The sequence below is a fragment of the Phodopus roborovskii genome, unplaced genomic scaffold (genome assembly GCF_943737965.1).
Source record: "Phodopus roborovskii unplaced genomic scaffold, PHOROB, whole genome shotgun sequence".
Lineage (NCBI taxonomy): Eukaryota > Metazoa > Chordata > Mammalia > Rodentia > Cricetidae > Phodopus > Phodopus roborovskii.
Window position 1 is genome coordinate 3,546,072 of NW_026126721.1, and position 21,666 is coordinate 3,567,737.

The window sequence follows — 21,666 nt, forward strand, 5'->3', positions numbered from 1 at the left end:
ATACAGTGAAGAAATAGCCTTGATCCTTTTTTTCCCTTTTAGAAAAGTAATTCAATTTCTGTAACTGTCCACTATTTGGTAAAGCCAGCAACTTATTTTACATAGGATAAAACATATATCTAGAAATTTGGGGAAGTAGACTATGGGTTAAAGGGAGGGAGATTTGATGAGATTTGGAAACAGTTTTAATTTTATGATATTTTAGAGGGCATGTTTATGTGTATCTTTTAATGGCAACTCATTTTTATTGCCCCAGATGTAAATATCCATGCTTCCTTGACAAACTACAGTTTACCCATTGGCATTCCAATGTAGCAAAAGTGTTTGTGCTCGAATTTCTCTGAGAAGCTTCCCTCTTGCCTTTGTTCTGTACAGTCACAGCTGATACTGTTCTTAATATCCTGTTTTCATCCGTCAGAGCTGTTGTTCTTTTCATTGCCATGTTCCCATCGTTCCCAGTCTTTCATGTGGGGCTTTACAATAACAATTGAGAACAAAAGAATCACTCCTCTTTTGGTTGCCTTAAAAATGGAAGGGGCAGGGGGTGTGACTCTCTCCTTTGACTGTAGGGCTTCAGCGATCACAGGAAATGTTCATAATAGTTAACCAGGAGTTGCGGATGAAGCTTAGTTTTCTTTACTTTTTATGATCACAAAGTAACTTCAGTATATTGGGAGTATGAGGACTTTGTGTGTGGCTAACTTTGAAGTTGAGGGGGCAAAGAAAGCAGTTTTCTTCTGTTTTATAATTTCTCTCTCCTCTCTCTCTCTCTCTCTCTCTCTCTCTCTGTGCGCGTGTGTGTGTGTGTGTGTGTGTCTGTGTGTGTGTGTGTGTGTGTGTGTGTGTGTGTGTGTGTGCACATGATGGGGTTGGGCACTGATGGTCAGGAGTCAGCTCTCTCTATCATATAGATGCCAGGGATCAAATTCAAGTCATCAGAGTTGACAAGTGCTCCTATTGGATGAGCCCATCTTACCTGCCCACAAAAGCAATAATTTTGTGTATGAAAGGCTTTATCATGTTAGATAGTTTCTTCTTCCGCTCATACAATAGAAATCAGTTACTCTGTAGTCCTCTTTATCTTCGTGAATATGACAAGAGGATTTGTTTTTGCTGTTGACCAACTTTAAGCTTTCCATTGTTCAGAGAACAATCTGATCATCCTAGGGTATAAATGAGAAGAAATGGGCTTCCTAGAGGAGTATTATATAGGCAAAGTAAAAAAAAAAAAAAAATGTGTCCTAAAGTAGTTAAGAGTTTTCCAGGATTCAATCTACCTGTAAAAAAGTGGTTGAAGTGTCTTTAAGATAATAGTTGATCACCCATACCATCTTACTAATTTCAAAGTAACCTTTGATAGATTGAACCAGGTGATACTTTTAGATAAATGACTGTTATCAACAGGATTCTGTATTTGCACAGAAAAAAGGTGTTTCTGTAATGTAGTGGGGATGAACAAATTAAGGGACTTATAGAGAATGACATCTGTTAACAAGTTCAAGTAATTTTCAAAAGGTGCTTTTGTATGTCTGTGTGTGTGAATATATATATATGCATATATATACTTATATATGCATATACAAATATTGATTCATATATATAATTTTACAGACTTAGAGTTGTATTAATATGTGTATAAATGCCTCCTCAAATATACATATTCATGGAAAAGCACTCAAGGAAGGCAGCATTATGAGCCTTTAATCTGTGGGTGGTTTTAAAGAAATGAGTAGCTTTGGTTTCTGCCACCACCATGATGTGGATTCACTCACCTCAAGATCCAATCTTAGACCTCCTGCTATGAGACAAGTTGAGACATATCCTCATTGTCTTCTTTCTTTTGGTAACCTATCATTGTTGTCAGATCCAAATTCTTATATGACAGCCAGAAAAGCCTAGAGTAGGAAACATCAATCATTTGCAGTGTAATATAAAATATGTTTCATTTGCCTTTAAACCAAATTGGTTTAGCTGGGATTAGTGACAGTCACCTATGATCATAGTGCTTGAACACTGAGGGATTAAGATTGTAAATGACAGACCAGCCTTGACTACAAAGCAAGACAAGGTATTTTTGTTTGTTTGTTTTTAAAGGAAAAGAAGAAGAGAACAATCAGGATACTTTGTTTCTTAAAATGAACTAAAACATACAAGACATGAAATATTTGAGATCCTCTGATTGTTACTAATTCCAACTAAAGGCCAACAAGTTATTAACTTGGAAAGATTACACAATGCTTTGTTGTTGTTTATCATTGTCTTTTCATGGGTGGAGTAAACGTTTTATTTCCTGATGTTTCAACTTGAGCTATTCAAGCTGAATTTCCCACCACAGTGCCAGAATACAGACAAGTTAAATCTGTCTCATAAATGTTAACAACTTTAATGTTATGTTCATAAAAGCTATTTTAAAAAGATCTTTGATGAAATGTTATTTAACTTTATATTTGATAATAATAAACATGTGTGTCTTTGGTGGATGTCTTAAGGAAGTTATCTCTATTTTAAAACTGATTAATGCCTCTATTGTTAATAGGTAAATGAAATCATGATTTGCGAAAATATAAACCCAGAGTATCTAATTGTGCATTTCTATGTCCTATGAAGTGTGTTCTGGTTCACCATGAAGTGCTATAACTTGCACACTGTAAAACCAGAGAGAGCCCCCTGCTTCCACTTTATCTTGCATGTTCCTTATATACCTTTGGTGGAGCCCAGCTGTCTACAGGATAAACTGAATCATACGTGATTGTTTTCACACTTTCCTGGTGAAGTCCTTTAGTTGCAGTTTCTTGTCTTGTATAATGATAAGCCACATCCTTCAAATAACTGCAGTGCAGGACAAATTTTCGTTTTGCTCTTAGGAAAAAATCTACTTCCCTTTCTTCAGATAATCATATTTTAAATGATTACTTTCCATTCTCATTGTACCCTTTTGTTGCGATTCTGGAGACAAATTCTGGAGAATGAAATCAAGTATCAAGACAAATACAGACTTTTTGTAGACTGTATATACATATGGTATTAGACATATATAATATAATACTATATGCATACAGAATCAACCTTCTGTAAGTTCTACATTCATAGATTCAACACAGATCATATGCAAAACATGCGAAAAATGTTTTGTCTATACTGAACATGTTCAGGCTGTTCTTGTCACCCTCTCCCAAATAATTTATCTTAGCATTGTATTAGGTATTTTAATTAATTACAAGTGAGAGGATATGTATGTAGACAAACAACATGTCCTTTTGTATAAGAAACTTGAGCATCCATAGGTATTGATATCTTTAATGGGGGAGCTCTGTAACCACTGCACATGAGAACCCAGAGAAGGCTGTTTAGACAAATGTTTCCTTTAGGATGTTATGTGTATGTTATAGATGTGTATAATTTGCACATGTGTGCATGTATAATTGATATACATGTGTGTGTGTGTGTGTGTGTGTAACTCATGCACTTGTATATTAAGATAATCGATTGTAATGTAAAGGTGTTTTAGGAAGAAAATATGAATGACTCACTATATCTGTACAAGGAATTTTTCCTCCTAATGGAAATTGAAAGCTAACTTCTTTCAGAAATTAAATTTGAATTGTGAGACTAAAGAAACAAAATAATGATCATTTTATTTAAAAAAAAAAAAAAAAAAAAACAAAGAAACCATCATTCAGAGCAGGTAAAGTAACATGCTCAGTAGGGTGTTAAAAGGACTCAAGGTGTGGGAAGTGTCAATTTCTGACCCTGCAAATTTGGAAGGTTAGTTCCTGATAGCAGCATGGAAAGCCGATGTTCTGCCTCTGGCTTCAGACATCATCCAGTCTCTGTTGGTCCCTATAAGCAGAGAGAGTACCGAGCTCAGTGCCAAGTCATCATGCTTCTGGGCCAGGCAGTGGGTGTTAGTTAGCCTGACCTGAGCTGCCTTTTAATTTTATTTCAGCTGAACACTGACTGGACTAGGGGACAGGGAAGTCACAGTGGTGGGGGCCATGGAAAAGGCAGTTGATTCTTCAACTCAGGCAACCCTGGCAGAGTGGATGAGGTGGAGCTGGCCTTCCTGGAATTGTTGGACCGATTTTCCTGTTGTGTTTCACTGTCGACTCTCTCACAGACACACACAGGACTGCTCCAGCTCTGCCTGCCACCCACTACTTGGTCTCAGTGGCTTGTCTATTATTTTGTGGAACCCCATCCTCTACCTACAGCGATGTTTCTTCAAAAAGAACTAGTATGCAGTTCGTTGGTGGGTATTCAAGGGGATCTGTTTGTCACAGCCTTGCGAGGTGCTCAAAGAACTCTTAAGTACCAGTATAGGAGTTTCTGTTTGCAGCCTGTTCACCATGCTTTTAGGAATGCATTGCATGACTGAGGCTTTCTAGTGGTTTTCTTTACGTTAAGACAGTGAAACCGGGTGTGCTCTTTTCCATTGCCACAAGTCTCTTTTGCTTGCCTATGTGTGTAGATGAACTTCCAGGAGTACTTAAGCATTCTGTTAAGTAATTTTGGAAGACTGGGTTTCAATTAAAATAACCAGACTGTGTGACCCAGCTCCCATTTCCCCTTAATTTTGAACATTAAAACCTCCATATCCCCACAGACATCTGCCGGGCTTCCAAATGATTCTTTTTCAGGAATGTTCATTCATTATTAATCAGGTTGCATGGTCAGGCAAGTGTGTGATTATTTTAAAGAATGTCCTACAGATCCAATTACTAAAAGTACATGTGGTACAGGCAGATGTGAAAGTACAGAAAAAGGGCTGCTTAATAGTTTGATTTGATTTGCATGAATTCCACCAGGTGAGTGTTTAGTGACATTACATCTTCCCTGGTTTGCATGTCAGGCAAAATTTCAATTGCAACCTGATTTGTCCTAAAAAAAGAACAAAGAAGAAATTATAAATAGTTCAAAATGTACTAATTGATTGTGTGAAAAGTCAAGACTAGCATCTTGTTGCTTATCTGATGGTCACTTTTGTTTCAGTCAGTCCAGTCTCCCTGGACCCCTCCAATTTGTTTGGCAGAAATTCATACTTGTCTGTTGCCAACTAAATGAATTTGAATGTGCTGATACTTGAGGGTTACATATGGTGATACTGTAATTGTAATGTTCATTATTTGTAGAATGTTACTGCATCACTATTTTCCAACAGGTTCTTACTCAATGCAGTGTTTATATTGAAAAATCTATTTTGCTGTATACTGTTCTCTATCATAACAACAGTGTGAAATTGCTGACTATGGTAAATCCCATTCCCTGCCTTGCAAAATGGCTTTAAATCCAAGGGAAATCTCTCCCCACAAAACCCTGTTTTATTGTCCCTTTTTGGATTCCCTAAGAGAGTAATAATCACTAAAGTAGCCTTTAGGTAGTATGTTGATTTGGTGTCTTTTATAACTGAACATTAAGTACTAAGCTACATAGTTGATTATGCAAATGTTGAATATGCAGTTGTTGCATGCTTATATTATGTCATTTAAAATTTGTATCTGTAGTGAGTTCACCTTGCTTAAAGGATCCAGATTTTCCTGAAGTTATATTTATATACTTCCCTGGCTTCAGTCCTATGGATGAAAGCAGGCTCCTTCTGAGCTCAGCCTGTTGAACTCTCACAAGCTTGGGTTGATTCTGTATTTCCTATCATTTGTTTGAACCTTTCAGAGTCTAGATTCTGCTGACCAATGCTAGAAATACCATTCTGTGTCCTTCAAATGTACCGCACCTATAGTTCTATACTAAGAATGATGCCATATCCAAAGCTCTAGCATCAGTAAGTCAACTAACTTTTAGGTGCACCCTTTTGTTGTGGAACATGTTTCTGAAACAAATAGTACAATTTATTTGTGACATTTTCAGTGATAATTGTTGCTCACAATTCTTTTAGGAGCTAACTTTTGTGAAACCAATTTTAGGGGACTTGGTATAGCTTTTTGTTGTGTTAAAGAAGTGGTTTTCAACCCGTCAGTCAAGACCCATTTGATAGCCTTCTATCTCCAAAAATATTTACATTATAATTCATAACAGTAGTAAAATTACTGGTTTGATGTAGAAACAGAAATACTTTTTTGGTTGGGGGTCACCAGAGCATGAGGAACTATATTAAAGGGTCACAGCATTAGAAAGGTTGAAAACCACTGTGTTAAAATTTTTCTTACCTGGGTTGTATTTTGGTAAACATAAATACTAGTTTTCATAGTCTAAAGGATATTTGGATAAGAACCACAAGAAGTACTGTGGTTCTCCACATATGGGGAGTGGATGGGAAACATCTGGTACTGACAATCACAAGTAAGGCAAAATTGGTTTTTCCAGTTTATTCATTGATCCAGCACCCCATTAATTTGCCTTATTGTGACGATTATTCAGAGGTGTTCAGTGAGAGACTGAAATGTAATTACTCATGTGTTGCATGTAAGATATTCTTTCCATGTTCTAAATGAGAATAACAATTATGTTCCATGCAGTGGGCAAACATGACACAGCATATTGGTAGGTGGGTAAAGAACACACCTTCTCTGGAGATAGACAAATCTTAATCTGGTTCTTTGTTAAAATTAGAATTGAAGGTGATGTTTATTTATTTGTGCATGTTTATGTGCTTGCCTGAAGGGTGGTGTGTGTGTGTGTGTGTGTGTGTGTGTGTGTGTGTGTGTGTGTGTGTTTGTGTGTATAAACCCACACATTCATGCTCTGTCATATCTGTAAAAGTTACAGAAAAACTTGTGAGAGTCAGTGTCAGATGCTGTCTTTGTGGGGCTGCAATAGGAACTAGCGGAGCGGCCCCAAGTTCGCTCCTGAGTGGGGGAGTATGGATAGGAAATAAAGAAAAGACAGAAACACAGAATAAAAGTCAGGAGGGCAGATCAGTCAATACGGAAATGCCACAAGTCTATTTTTCACCACTCTTCCATACCTTATTCAAAAAGGAGAAAAAGGGGGAACACGGTATCATGTATATGGAACAAACAGACTTTTCTTCTTTGCTTATTCTAAGGGTTCAGTAACCATACCTGAGCTTCACCTTCTTGTTCCCTAGCCTTAAGGTCAGGAGTAGCCAGCCACACCTCAGATTCTGGCCTGTTGTTTTTTAGAATAAGACAGTCAAACATCCTACTGTAGCCACACCTTTGACATTTAAGTCTTATGACTTGCTGAGGACAGTTTTGAACTCTGTCCTTGTGCCAAGATTGAGTGCAGCCATCTCCATGGGCACTGACAAGTAAGTTCTCTTTAACCACGCATGTTCTGAGTATCAGAGTCGGGGTTTCAAGTTTGGCAGTTAGGTTCTTTTACACACTGAGCCATCTTCACAGCACACTCAGTCCAACTCTTGAACAGGAAAGTAAAGCCAGAATGCTTGCCTACCGAGTTACACCTTGTAACAAATGCTGTCTTCACTGTGACACTGGCTGTTTCCTCAAGGACTAGGTTATATTAACTTTGTCAAAGTAGAGATCCTGAGAGGCTTCCCAGACTACCATTGTTAAATTGTATCATGAGCTGCATGCAGAGCAATTTGATGTCAAGGGATTTAAGCCTTGGAGCTTACATTTTTAAAAATTATTTAATTTATTTATTATTTATACAGTGTTCTGCCTGCGTGTGTCCCTGCTGGCCAGAATAGGGCACCGGATCTCAATTCAGGTGGTTGAGAGCCACTATGTGGTTGCTGGGAATTGAACTTAGGACCTCTGGAAGAGCAGTCAGTGCTCCTAACCAGTGAGCCATCTCTCCAGCCCAGGAGTGTATATATTTTGTCTGTATAATCTTCTTCGGTCAATATAATGCTTTTTGACTTTTACTGTAAAGGGCAGTTTCAAAAAAGATGAATATAATAGGCAAAATGCCATGGTTGTTCCTTTTTTTTTTTTTTTTTTTTTTTTTTTTTTTTTTTTTTTTATATATAATATTATTTTTAAATTTTAAATAAAAATATAATTTTATAAAAAATAAAAAATAATTTTTAAATTTTTGGGTGTTGGTTTTTTTTTTTTTTCGAGTTGTTGTTGGGGGGGGGGGGGGTGGTGTTGGGGTTGTAGGAGGAGTTTGTTGTGTTGGTTTGTGTGGGGGTGGTTGTGTTGTTTTGTTTTTTGGGATGTGGGGTGGTGTGTTGGTTTGTTTGTGGGGTTTGGGGGTGTTAAAAGTTTTTATGTTAGGATGATTTCTTTTTTTTTTTTTTTTGGTAAAAAAAAAAAAAAATTTTTTTTCTACTATTTTTTTTTCTTTTAAATTTTGGAGTCAAAGCGTTTTTTTTTTTTTTTTTTTTTTATTTTTTATTATTTTACATGTCGATCCCAGTTCCCTCTCCCTCCCTCCCTCCCTCCCCCCAAGCCCTCCCTCCCTCCTTCCCTCCCTTTTGCCCTCTCTACCCTCTCCCATGCACTCTAAACACCCTCCCCTCCCAACCCCCCACCACAATACAATATGTAGGGGAATGCCATCCAGTTGGGGTCATGTAGATCTGACAGGTCCTGTGAAGTAGGGACTAGGGCTTTTCTCCTATCTCTAGAATAAGGCAGTTATCCCTCCATGGGGGATATGTTTGCAAAGTCCTTTTGTGCACCAGGGATACATCCTGGCTCCACTGTCTGAGGTCTCTTAGACTGCTCAGACCTTCTGGCTGAGACCCATATTCAGGGAGTCCGAGTCAGACCCCTGTTGGCTTCCCAGCTATCAGTCTAGTGGCCCTTAGCTCCTCCTTGTTCAGGTAAGCTGTCTCTATGTACTTCTACCGCATGGTCTTGTCCTCTCCATCTGCTTCTGGGTTCTAGTTTGACTCAGTGTTTATGTATGGGTGTTTGCTCCTGTTTTCAACAGGCATTAGTTGAGGACTCCATGGAGAAGTTAGTTGTTGATCTCACTCTCCGGGAAGGGGCATTTATGATAGCCTTTCCACGGGGGCTGAGATTGTTAGTTGGGAGCAGTCTTGTAGTTCCTTCGACCTTTCTTTGTGTTCAACTTTATCTTCAAACCAATATTGGCTCCCTCTTTTATGTTCTCTCTCTCTGTCTCTGTCTCTCTCTCTCTTTCCTATTTTCCATTCCTAACCAGGCTCAATCCTCCTAGTCGCACATGCCTTCCTCTCCTCCCTCTCATTTTCTCCTACTTCTCTCTCCATTAGCTGTCCTCCCCCACTATACCTGAGGTCTGGGGGACTTGTCCCTTCCCAGTTCTGTGAGGGACTTTATATGAATCTCTTAGAATACAACTTGTATCCTAGTTCCTCTGGTGATGTGAATTATAGGCTGGTGATCATTTGATCTAGGTCTAAAATCCATATATGAGTGAGTACATACTGTGTTCCTCTTTTTGTGACTGGGTTACCTCATTCAGGATGGTTTCTTCAAGTGCCATCCACTTGCCTGCGAATTTCAAGATACCATTATTTTTTTCTGCAGAGTAGTATTCCATTGTGTAGATGTGCCACATCTTCATTAACCATTCTTCAATTGAAGGGCATCTAGGTTGCTTCCAGGTTCTTGCTATTACAAATAGTGCTGCTATGAACATAGTTGAACAGATGTCTTTGTTGCATTGATGTGAATCCTTTGGGTATATGCCTAAGAGGGGGATTGCCGGGTCCTGTGGTAAACTAATTCCCATTTTCCTGAGGAACCGCCATACTGATCTCCAAAGTGGCTGTATGAGTTTGCACTCCCACCAGCAGTGGAGGAGTGTTCCACTTTCTCCACATCCTCTCCAACATAAGTCATCACTGGTGTTTCTAATTTTAGCCATTCTGGCAGGGGTAAGATGGTATCTCAAAGTTGTTTTGATTTGCATTTCCCTGATAGCTAAGGATGTGGAGCATTTTCTTAAGTGTCTTTCAGCCTTTTTGATTTCCTCCATTGAGAATTCTTTCTTCAGTTCTGTACCCCATTTTTTAATAGGGTTATTTGGTGTTTTGTTGACTAGTTTCTTGAGTTCTTTGTATATTTTGGAGATCAGCCCTTTGTCGGATATAGGATTAGTGAAAATCTTTTCCCAGTCAGTGGGCTGCCGTTTGGTCTTGTCAACTGTGTCCTTTGCCTTACAGAAGCTTCTAAGTTTGATGAGGTCCCATTTATTAATTGTTTCTTTCAGTGTCTGTGCCCCTGGAGTTATGTTCAAGAAGTGGTCTCCTATACCAATTTGTTCAAGGGTACCTCCTACTTTCTCTTCTAAGAGGTTCAATGTGGCTGGATTGATGTTGAGGTCTTTGATCCATTTGGACTTGAGTTTTGTGCATGGCGACAGACATGGGTCTATCTGCAGTCTTCTACACACCCTCATCCAATTGTGCCAGCACCATTTGTTGAAGATGCTGTCTTTGCCCCATTGTATCATTTTAGCTGTTTTGTCGAAAATCAGGTGTTCATAGGTGCGTGGATTAATATCAGGATTTTCAATTCAATTCCATTGGTCTACCTGTCTATTTTTATGCCAATACCAGGCTGTTTTCAGAACTATAGCTCTGTAGTAGAGCTTAAAGTCAGGAATGGTGATGCCTCCTGATGTTCTTTTATTGTATAGGGTTGTTTTGGCTATCCTGGGTCTTTTGTTTTTCCATATAAAGTTAATTATTATCCTTTCAAGGTCGGTGAAGAATTGTGGTGGGATTTTAATGGGGATTGCATTGAATCTGTAGATTGCTTTTGGTAAGATTGCCATTTTTACTATGTTTATCCTACCTATCCAAGAGCATGGGAGGTCTTTCCATTTTCTGGTATCTTCTTTAATTTCTTTCTTTAGAGTCACAAAGTTCTTATTATATAGATCTTTTACTTGTTTGGTAAGCGTTACACCAAGATACTTTATGTTGCTTGTGGCTATTGTAAAGGGTGATGTTTCTCTGATTTCTTTCTCTGCCTCTTTGTCGTCTGAAAAAAATAGGGCTACTGATTTTTTTGAGTTTATCTTGTATCCTGCTAGTTTGCTGAAGGTGTTTATCAGCTGTAGGAGTTCCCTGGTAGAGTTTATTGGGTCGCTTATGTAAACTATCATATCATCTGCAAATAGAGACAGTTTGACTTCTTCCTTTCCAATTTGGATGCCCTTGATCTCCTTTTGTTGTCTTATAGCATTAGCTAGAACTTCTAGTACGATATTGAAGAGATATGGAGAGAGAGGACAGCCTTGTCTTGTTCCTGATTTTAGAGGAATTGGCTTAAGTTTCTCTCCATTCAGTTTGATGTTGGCAGTTGGTTTGCTGTATATTGCTCTTATTATGTTTAGGTATGTTCCTGTTATCCCTGACCTCTCTAATACCTTTATCATGAAAGGGTGTTGAATTTTATCGAAGGCTTTTTCTGCATCTAGGGAGATAATCATATGGTTTTTCTTTTTCAGTTTGTTTATATGGTGGATCACGTTGATAGATTTTCGTATGTTAAACCATCCCTGCAATCCAGGTATGAAGCCTACTTGATCATGGTGGATGATTTCTCTGATGTATTTTTGAATTCGGTTTGCCATTATTTTATTGAGTATTTTTGCATCGATGTTCATCAGGGATATTGGTCTGTAGTTTTCTTTCTTAGTTGTGTCTTTGTGAGGTTTGGGTACCAAAGTTATTGTGGCCTCATAAAAGAGATTGGCAATAAACCTTCTGTTTCTATCTTGTGGAACAGTTTGAGGAGTAGTGGTATTAGTTCTTCCTTGAATGTCTGGTAGAATTCTGCACTGAATCCATCTGGCCCTGGACTTTTTTTCGTTGGAAGGCTTTCGATGACTGCTTCTATTTCATTTCGGGTTATAGGTCTATTTAAGTTGTTTGTCTGTTCTTGATTTAATTTTGGTAAGTGATAGTTATCCAGAAACTTGTCCATTTCCTTTGAATTTTCAATTTTTGTGGAATACAGATTTTCGAAGTATGACCTGAAAATTGTCTGGATTTCCTCTGTGTCTGTTGTTATGTTCCCCATTTCATTTCTGATTTTGTTAATTTGCATGTTCTGTCTCTGCTTTTTCGTTAATTTGGATAAAGGTTTATCAATCTTGTTGATTTTCTCAAAAAACCAACTCTTTGTTGCATTGATTTTTTGTATTGTTTTCCTGGTTTCTATTTTGTTGATTTCAGCCCTCAAGTTGATTATTTCCTGGCGTCTGCTCCTGCGAGGTGAATTCGCTTCTCTCTGTTCTAAGGTTTTCAGTTGCGCTGTTAATTCATTTATGTGACTATCCTCTGTTTTCTTCATATGGACACTTAGTGCAATGAACTTCCCTCGTAGCACTGCTTTCAAGGTGTCCCATAAGTTCGGGTATGTTGTATCCTCATTCTCGTTGAATATTAGAAAGTCTTTAATTTCTTTCTTTATTTCTTCTTTGACCCAGGAGTGGTGCAATTGCACATTGTTAAGTTTCCATGAGTTTGCAGGTTTTCTGCTATTTGTATTGTTGTTGAATTCCAATTTTAAAGCATGGTGGTCCGATAAGATACAGGGGACTATTTCTATTCTCTTGTATCTGTTGAGGTTTGTTATGTCTCCTAGTATGTGGTCGATTTTAGAGAAGGTTCCATGTGGAGCAGAGAAGAAGGTATATTCTTTTGTCTTTGGATGGAATGTTCTATAAATGTCTGTTAGCCCCAGTTGAGACATAACTTCTGTTAATTCTTTTGTTTCTTTGTTGAGTTTCTGATTTGTGGTCCTGTCTAGTGTTGAGAGTGGTGTATTGAAGTCTCCCACTATAAGTGTGTGAGGTTTAATATGAGCTTTGAGTTTTAGTAGTGTTTCTTTTACGAATGTGGGTGGCTTTGTATTAGGGGCATAGATGTTCAGAATTGAGACTTTGTGTTGATGGATTTCTCCTGAGATGAATATGAAATGACCATCTTCATCTCTTTTGACTAGTTTTGGTTTGAAGTCTAGTTTGTTAGATATTAGGATAGCTACGCCTGCTTGCTTCTTATTTCCATTTGATTGGAAAATCTTTTCCCAACCCTTTACCCTGAGGTAATGTCTATCTTTGAAGCTAAGATGTGTTTCTTGTATGCAGCAGAAGGATGGATTCTGTCTTCGTATCCATTCTGTTAATCTGTGTCTTTTTATAGGTGAGTTAAGACCATTAATGTTGAGGGTGAGTAAGGACCATTGATTGTTGATGGTTGTTTGATTTAGGTTTGTTGTTGGCAGTGGTATTGTGAATATATTTGTTCTGCTTCACCCTAGGTTTCTGGTGTAGTTGGATTATCTGTTGCCTACATTTTTGTGGGCGTAGTTACCTTCCTTGGGTTGGAATTTTCCTTCCAATACTTTCTGTAGGGCTGGATTTGTAGATACATATTGGGAAAATCTGGTTTTGTCATTGAATATCTTGTTCTCTCCATCTATATTGACTGAGAGTTTTGCTGGATATAGTAGCCTAGGCTGGCATCCGTGTTCTCTTAATACTTTTAGAACATCTATCCAGGACGTTCTGGCCTTGAGGGTTTCCATGGAGAAGTCAGGTGTAATTTTGATAGGTCTGCCTTTATATGTTACCTGTCCTTTTTCCTTCGCTGCTCTTAATATTTTTTCTTTATTCTGTATGCTAGGTGTTTTGATTATTATATGTCGAGGGGTCTTTTTTCTTTGGTCCAGCCTATTTGGGGTTCGGTATGCTTCTTGTACTTTCATGGGCATGTCCTTCTTCAGATTTGGAAAGTTTTCCTCGATGATTTTGTTGAATATGTTTTCAGCACCTTTGAGCTGGGCTTCCTCACCTTCCTCTATGCCTATTATTCTTAGGTTTGGCCTTTTCATGGTGTCCCACATTTCCTGGATATTGTGTGTTAAGGATGTGTGGGATTTGGGGTTTGTTTGGGGGGGGGAATTTTTTTTTTTTGTTTTGTCGCCTGGGGGGGGGGCTCCCCCCCCCCCTTTCGTTTGGGTTTGTGTGGGTGGGTGCGGGGGGTGTGTTTGCCTTTCCTGCCCTCTTCTTTCCTTCCTCCCTTCCCTCCGTTGTTGTTTTTTTTTCTTTTTTTGTTTTTTTTGATTTGTTGCCCTGCCCGCTCCCTCGGTTTTTTGGTTTTTTGTTTTTCCCTGGTGTTCTTGTGGAGAATGTGCATTTCTTCCCTCCTTTTTTTTGTTTTTTTCCCCTTTTTTTTTTTGGGTTTTTTTCTTTTTGTCCCTTGGGGCTTCTCTTTTTTTTTGTTTGGTGATCCCCTTTTAAGTCATACCCTTCTGCTTCCTCTGCTTTGTTGTTGTGTTCCATTCTAGTTGGTGTAGATTCCCTAGATTCTGGTGGTGTCATGTTTGTCTTTCTGTTGTTAGGTGTTCTCTTGTATTGCCTTCTTCCCATAGCTTCTTCCTGTAGGTGTTGGTGGTGTCTCTTCCCTCTCTCTATGGTCCTTCCCAGATGGGCTTATGTGGATCAAAGATTCAATGTCTGTATCTCTGTGTGGTCCAAGCTCTCTAGGAGGCTTCTCTCTGGCCAATAGCCGGGAGAAGAGGACGAGGGGCTGGACTGGAACTTGAGAAGTTTTGCAGGGTAGTGGGATCTCACTGGAAACTGGCGCTCTCCAGCTGAGACCTCGTTCTTTGGCAGGGCCCGGATTTGGGGGTCAAGGATCTTGCCTGCAGGAACTCCAAGTGGACCCGCAGAGATAGGCGGATCTCTGGGAGGGGCCTGGGACTCCAGCAGAGGACTGGAGGCAGAGTCAGGGACCAAGCCGGTGGAAATTACAGGTGGTCCCACGTGGATAGTCAGGTCTCCTTTGTTCGGAGTTGCTCCGAGAGGTCTCGAAGTAGGGTGGACTGTTGGCTCCACCCTCTGTCCCAGTGCTCAACCAGAGCGGCAGGACCGTAGGTGGGGTAGGGCACAGGGTGGGGGGGTAGGCTGGAGGTTGGGATGGGTGGGGGGTGTATCAGAGCTCCAAGGGTGCTCTCAAAGGGGACCGGAGACAGGAGCAGCAGGATCAGGGGCCAATCCAGGGAGTTCAGGCGGGGGAGGGGGAAAGAGGTTGAAGGGGACAGGCAGCCCCGATTGGGCCCAGACTCACCTCTGGCCAATAGCCGGCAGAAGAGGACGAGGGCTGGGCTGGAACTTGAGAAGGTTTTGCAGGGTAGTGGGATCTCACTGGAAACTGGCGCTCTCCGGCTGAGACCTCGTTCTTTGGCAGGGCCCGGATTTGGGGGTCAAGGATCTTGCCTGCAGGAACTCCAACGCCATGGTTGTTCCTTAAGAGTACCTGTCCTGAGTTTCTCCACAAATCTTTTCTAAAGCCAAATCCTGGAGTTGAGGTCTCTGTGCCATACCTCTTGCCTTGGAAATTTTCTCCTTCCATTTTCTTCCCATAGGCTATGCCATAGACAAAAACAATACCCCATCCCAAGAAAGTTCTCCTGGAATGAATGCTTTTTTCAATAAAAAAATACCTTAGGATGAAGAGACTTGGAACCTACATGGCGTAGGGAAGTGGCCTCCTTCTCAGTTAGCTGACCAGCTAGATCACCTTAACCAGCACCCTGTGCCAAGATTCTGTTACCCTTTCAGCCCTCCCCACTAGCTTATTATCCCTTTATTAATTCATTTCCTTGACTCTATGAGGTGTGAACTCTTGCATTCAGTTCAAGACACACATCCATACATTTGAAACTATAAATACTTTCTTCATAGGAAACATACGCGCATGTGTGTGCACACTTGTGCGCGTGTGCGTGTGCATGTGTGTGTTCTTGCATACCAAGATTAGCCCTGAGTGACTTAGAATATATTGAGAGAATCAAGTCCCATACTAAACTTGGGGCCTTGCTAACCTGTTGTGAAGGAGGAAAGAATAGTTTTCAATAAATATTTTAGTGATTTGTTAAGTAGGGTAATTATGTCACTTTGTGTTTTTCAGCTTAAAGGGTTACTTTGTAACTGTTAAGTATAAACATTTAGCACATGTCACACTGTTTACAGATGTGGTTTTGAACAGTTCTTCCTTATTTGATACGAAGTTGCCAAATACAACAGTGGCCAGGCCTCTAGGTCTCTGGAAGGTTCCATTCTCATCTAACATCCCCCCACCCAATAGAGACAGAAAAGTTAACCTGAAATCAAAAGATCTCCAAGGAAAATGTTTGGTGTAGGAAGAAAAAGAAAAGCCAATTGCAAAGAGTGAAACATGATCTCATTTCTTGGGCTTATGACTTAGAAAGTGAAGAGTAGTAAAGTTGAAGATGTAGTTTGGAGAAATTGGTCAAGGCTTTGAAAATGGAGATGAAATGCCAGGCAGGATTCACAGTGTGGGCAACATGAGAACTCCTCTGTTTTATACTATGAAGAGAAGTGATATGAAAAAGCGGTAGTCCAGGGAACAGTTACAAGCAGTAAACTCAAAGAGGAAAGATCAGAGGTAAATCACCTTTGTAACTGGAGAGGTAACTCAGTGGTTAAGAACACTTGTTCTTCTAGAGGACCAAAGTTTGGTTCCCAGCACCAAGTCAGGCAGTTTAAAGTAGCTTATAATTTCAGTTCCATAGGCTTCAATATCCTCTTCTGGCCTCTGAGGGTTTTTTAACTGAGGTATATAAACCTACACATGGACACATGCATGCATGTAAGTAAAAATAAAATTTAGAAAGGGAAATCACATTAAGAGGGTTAGTTTTATTTATGGAGGAAAAGACAGTGTTCTGAAAATGTAGCAAAATGAGTCTGGATCAGCATGGAGCTATGACAAATGAATGCATATTGGGAAGGGAGAATGTATTTGTTTCTGCAGGTGCTATATTATATTGTAACAAACCCAAATCCATTATCTTATAGTTTTAGATGTCTGACATCACACATAAATTTCCTATTTATGAAAATATCCACAGAGTTCTGCTTCCTTCTGGAGGCTGTGGGGTATCATCCATTTGCATTCTTCCATCACCAACTTCTAGAGGTTAAAGGTATTCCTACGCTTATGGCCTTGTCCTTTATGCTCAAAGCAGCCATGTTGTTTCTAGCCTTCTTTACACACCACGTCACTCTGATTTTGATTCTTCTGTCTCAGTCCTCCAATTTAAAGAAGTGATTCTGATTCTCTTGAACAATCCTAGTTACTTTCTTAATTGCTAAATCAGCTGTTTACAAGCCTTAATTATATCTGCAACTTTAATTTCTCTTTTCTCCTGTTACCTACATTACACCCAGGTCCAAAGATGTAGTTTATATTCAACATTGAGGCCATTACTCTGTCTTCTCCAGAGAGAAAGGAATTGAAATGTGGAAGATTTCTCACTCTTGAAGATGGCAAATAAAGCACTTTAGGAGACACCTGTAGAAAAGACAGGTTGGGAAAAGGAAGTTACTATGTCCCATGAGAGTTGCATTCTGTGGCTGAAACAGTAACAGAACAAGAAGCTGAGGATTGTCAACTCCAAAGTAAAAGATTGTGCTTTGAGATTCAAGCCTAGAAATCACTTCTATGGAACGTAACTATGAAATGAATGTGCACACTTGTTTACCTTCTAGAAAGGACACAAGGTTTTGATGGACAGGAAGTAGTCAGCACCGGTGAGAGAGAGAGACACACACACACACAGAGACAGAGAGAGAGAGAGAGAGAGAGAGAGAGAGAGAGAGAGAGAGAGAGCAACTAGAGGATAATGGCAACTGCAATGATACTCAGGAGAGGACCAGACCTGAAAATGAAAGAAGTAGGTAAACATCCACATCAGTATTTTATCCAGCAAAACCTCCATTTGTTTGCTTTCCACTGTGAAGAAGTGCTTTCTTTGATAAATTAGTTTCATGAGAAGAGGCCTAGCATCTAAGGACACAAGGCTTCTCTGAAATGTGTCACTGAAGACAATCCTAACCCTGGACATGATTAGAAAGAATTCTAGAATTGTAGGGAACATATACGGACTCATGCTGTAGTACACTCAGGCAGCATAGTCCCACCTTTTTTTCAATCTGTCCAGCTCTTTTTGTGCTTACAATTCTTCCCTATTCTAGTAGACCAACTGCAGGCAGCAAAGGTGTGAATGCTGAGTTGAAGCTATTCCAAGTTTGTTGCAAGGACTTTCCATGATTATCCATCCACTCCTCCTTCAGAATAAAGACTGATCAGCCCATTCAGAAAAAATGTTGAGCTATAGAATTTCCCGACAATATGCATGTGTGATTTCCTTCTATTGTAATAAATTCTAAGATGCTAGCTAAAAGAATACATGGAAAGTGAACTGGGAAGGTTAGACAAAAACAAAAGAAAGATAACTTTTGTTTTGCTCAAATCCTACCCGACCCCAACTATCTTGTGAGTGAACCTTGCTCAACTTTTGAAACCTGCCTCATCCTTTACCCTGAGGAAACTTTCCTGTCCCCTTTTCCTTTTACGTAAAGTAGATTATTCTGTTTTTGGATTTCCTATTTCACTATGTTACACAACATATTATTTTCGTTTTTAGTTTGTTTTATATTTATGAGAGTTTTCCCCGCATGTATATCTGTGTACCACATTCATGCCTAGAGCCTGTAGAGGTGAGAGGCGTGTGTTGGAAACCCTGAAATGGGCATCATAGGCAGTTGTAAGCTTCCATGTGGATGCTGGGAACTGAATCCAGGTATTCTGCAAGAGCAAGTGCTCTTAACTACCAAGTATTTTCTCTCTTCTTTAATGAATTAAGTCACCAAGGCAAGGGCTAGATACTACTTGAGTCTTCATCAGCACCAAGTGCATGTAAAGATTTAATTTATCTAGATATTTTTTAAATGTTAGAAAATAAAACAGTCTAATTTCTTGAAGAGGAGAATGGCCTATGTTGATATTATTGAGTAATGAAGATGATGTGTGGCAACTTCTGGATAAAAGTGGAGAGTGGAATCTATTGTAGATATCAACTCAGAACCCCTTCCTTTTGAGAGGTATGTGACCCAATGAAGTAGAAATTTGAGTGCACTTCATTTATCACATCTAGCTATTTTCTCAGCACTTAATTTAGTTAACTATTTACAGTGTAGACATTTGCCCAAAGCACCATGCTGAGTACTATGGCAGTAAAAGGAAAAGATTCAGATCTGAGCAGCTGCTATTAAATCATTCCTACATGAATTGCCCCAAGCACTGAACTCACATCATTTCCATTGATGTCAGGGTGAAGTCCCATTGCAAATAATTTCCTGTTAACAAGGGAACATGTACTCACTTGTCCAAGTCTGGCTCTTCCATTTTTGCTGTTGCTTTATACACCTGGCATTTTATTCATGCCTTTCTGCTGCTGAGTTTCATTTTATTTTCTGGACAGTTGTGTATATCTTTCTTGTCTAAAAATAAGATCTGTAGCTCAAATCTGGTTCATTATCAGTTTTTAAAAATGCAATTGGATCGGAGCATAGTTATGCACATTGCTGTATGGATTCTTTATAATTATTTCTGCAACACATATCTCATGGCCCACAAAACACAAAACATTTATTGCCCTGCCATTTACAGAGAAAGCTTGCTGGCTTCTATTTTACCGCTTAACAGATCTTTAAAGGAAGTACTTATACTTTACTCATCGAGCTTCAACTAGGTTGAAGAAATCAATAAATGTTTGAGTTTATTGTACATTGGACACTATTTTAGCTATTTATGACACAGCCTCCAAAGAGAAAAAAAATATCTGGTCCTATGCAGCACTGTCTAATGCTAGAGACAGTAAAGGGACACATCATAAAATAAAGTAATGGAATATGTTAACAATAGATATATAGAGAACAACAGACTGAGATAAAGCAAGAAGAATTTTTACAATGGGTGGGTAGTTATGGTGGTGGTAGGGAAATTAGTTTTATGTGGGTTCATATAAGGTTACTATTGAGCTCAGAGTCACATGGATTCTAAAGGCTGAGTGGGAGATGGGATACATTTGGCACCTCTGTGGAGTGACAAGGAAGCCATGTGCCCTGAGCCGAACAAGAAAGGAGTAGCGTGGGAGGAAATGAGCTCACTGTCTGAGTCTGTTTTCTATTGCTGGTTTGATTGTGGTGAATTTCCCTTTGACTGACATGGGAAGCCCCTGGAGGGAAGAACAGAAGAGAGGTAGAATCTGTTGTGTTTTGACAGGTTCTCTAGCTTGTAAATGGGAAATTGTCTATAAGAAGAAGGGCAAGAGTGAGAAGAAGCCATGAAAACATTTAGAAAGGTCTTGTGATAGACCAGGTATGAGATGATGGTGGCTTGGCTCATGCTAATACAGATGGAGTGATGACAGCACAAGTTTCTCTTTTTGGTCCAGCTTAATTAGTGTCTAGCATAAAGTATCCTTCTCTTGAATAGGTAAACAAATTATCACCATTTCCATTGGGATGAATAATGGAATCACCCCTGGAAATTCCCGTGTTACCTCTATGGGATAGATTCTGACACTTCCCCTAAAAACATATTTATCACGCAATAGTTTGCTTTCAGTCTGACTTATTTCACTTGCCATAATGTCCTCTGGCTACATGCACTTTGCCACAAATGACAGAATTCCATTTTTATGACCAAATAGTATTTCACTGTGTGTATGTACTGCATTTGCTTATCTACTCATCAGTTTATGAACACTTAGGTTGTTTCCATAGCATGGCTACTGTGAATAATTTTACAGCAAACAAGGGAATGCAAATGTATCTCTAATATACTCATTTTACTTCTGGATCATATGGCAGTTCTATTTTCAGATTTAATAAATTAAAAATTAAAAATCAATTTATGTATTTGTGTTCCATGTACATCGGTGTGTATGTGCATATTCACATGTATGTAGGCACGTTAATGTGTGTGACCATATGGGACCCTGTGTTTATGTTGGGACTCTCCCTTGATTGCTGGGAAGGTCGTTTAGATTAACCCAGAGTTCAAGGCCTAGTCTGGCTAACCATCTTGCTCTTGGACATTGATTCTCTGTCTCCTCCTCCCATGCACTGGGATTCTAGGTGGCTTCCATGCCCACCTGGTGTTTTTGTGAGTTCTGGGCATCTAAACACCATTATTTGTGTTGCATGATAGATGCTTTAACCATTCCCACTTTCAGTTTTTTTTTTTTTTAAGATTTTCCACACTATTTGTTTTTTTTTTTTTAAATGTATTGGCTTATACTACTGCATGGGATGGAATAATATATAATATAGTATAAGTATACATGCTACATTTATGCTATATACCATCTAAATGTGAGCAAATATTATATATGTGTAAATAAAAATTAAATGAAAATAATTTAGCTGTGCATGATGGGTGGTGTGCTTCTGTGACAGTGGTTGGTTCTGATGATCCCAACACTCAGGAGACAGAGGCAAGAATACTGCAAGTTTACAGACAGCCTGTGATACAGAGCAAGACCCTGTCTCAAAAACTAAAACAGGAACATATTTAAATAAATAAACAACATAAACATTAACAATAATCATCACAGAATAGAGAGTAGAAAAAGGCCTACAATTTCCTTTTTGTTTTTATGATTCCAATAGAAAAGGAGAAGACATTTGACATGGAGATAATTAATTCTTTATCCACAATTAAAGTCTTGCTTAATATGCAAAACCTTTCACTTTCTTCTGAGCCATCTACAGAAACAATGGATGGGCCCAAGTGAGGTTGGTGAAGTTTTTTTTTTATAAGAGCAACCTTTAGCTTTACATTACAGTCTGTGGAAAGATGAGTAAGCACCAGTATTTCAAATGGCAGCTATTCCTTTATTAGGCAGTATATATGAGAGACTGGTCACAGGTTCTTCCTGGACTACTAGTTTGCTC

The 21,666-nt window shown here is 39.1% G+C and overlaps 1 protein-coding gene across 4 annotated transcripts in view; it reads left to right on the forward strand.

Annotated features, from left to right (window-relative positions):
- Mid1 (midline 1) overlaps positions 1 to 21,666 on the forward strand; it is a 228,569-nt gene that overhangs the window by 92,955 nt on the left and 113,948 nt on the right. The window contains exon 1 of one of the 4 annotated variants that reach the window (XM_051174857.1): positions 4,113 to 4,249. The exons of the other annotated variants lie outside the window; for them this stretch is intronic. The gene's annotated coding sequence lies outside the window, so the exon portion shown is untranslated. Of the gene's footprint in view, positions 1 to 4,112; positions 4,250 to 21,666 lie in introns of those variants that run through there. 4 annotated transcript variants of the gene reach the window in all.